Source organism: Montipora capricornis, chromosome 3 (assembly GCF_036669925.1).
Source record: "Montipora capricornis isolate CH-2021 chromosome 3, ASM3666992v2, whole genome shotgun sequence".
Lineage (NCBI taxonomy): Eukaryota > Metazoa > Cnidaria > Anthozoa > Scleractinia > Acroporidae > Montipora > Montipora capricornis.
Window position 1 is genome coordinate 57,981,467 of NC_090885.1, and position 1,130 is coordinate 57,982,596.

Sequence of the window (1,130 nt, forward strand, 5' to 3'; positions counted from 1 at the left end):
GCTGGAAAGGTCCGGTTTCGCGGGAAAATCAAACTATAAATAACTTGGTCTGTAAAAACGCCGTTTCATAGATGCAATGAAGTTGTAAGCTCCTAGTCATGGGCTCCTGGCGGAACACCTTCGTTGGGTGCCCCAGAACAAAGCACAACTGACTAGACTATACAGTGCAACAAAAATAACGGATCGACAAATATCTTTACACAAGAGTGAATAAGCTTTACACAATTAAAAAGGGTGTGGAATAAGGAATACGTATTTCGGTTAAAAAGCCCTTCCCAAAAAAATCTCCTAAGGCTGTGTTTTTTTGGAAAAATCCAAAAACGGATTTCGACTGACTGTCTGTGTGTCTGACTGTGTGTGTTTATTAAGAAAAACATTGCAGTTAAAAAAACTGAATTGCGCCTCTTTACAAGTAAGAAATATAAGAAATGATTTAAAAACTACTACTATTATATAATTACAAAGCGACTACTGTCAGAAATTACTTAAATGCTTCCCTCGCACTCTTAACTATGAATGAATTTGCAAATCTATTTGTCTTTACAAGAGGCATGGCAAACCTCCTCTGCCTTCTCAGCTCATATGAGATAGAAACTGAGGGAGGCAGGAGGCTGGTAATCTTACTCCGTGGATCATTAACAATAGACTTAAAAAGGTGTTCTGTTAACTTTTCCTGGTGGGCCCTGATGGACTCAAGCCCTGCTAACTGAAGGGCGTCCGAGTAGTGCACCCTGGGAAAAATGCATGATAGGGCCCTCCTTTGCACTCTTTCGAGCTCGACTTGTAGATACTTTGGTAAACTGTAATGGAAAACAGGACAAGCGTAATCTAGTGAAGACCTGATACATGCGCAAAAATATGTTACAAGATCTGAAGTAGGAACGTGCGCGCGCTTAAGTTGAATAAGAAAGTACAGTTTCTTCGACGCTTTTTTAACAAGTTCTTCTATATGGTCGTGCCACGTTAGCGTATCATTGATTGTCAAGGATTTCATTTGTGATCTCGGATCAATCAATGGATTCTTCAGTGTCAAAAAAGCGCAAAATCCGAAAAAGGAATATTTTCTATGACAACGCAAACAAACAAAGCTGCGGGCAACTAAAAAAAAAAATAACAGATTGACTGGTTTG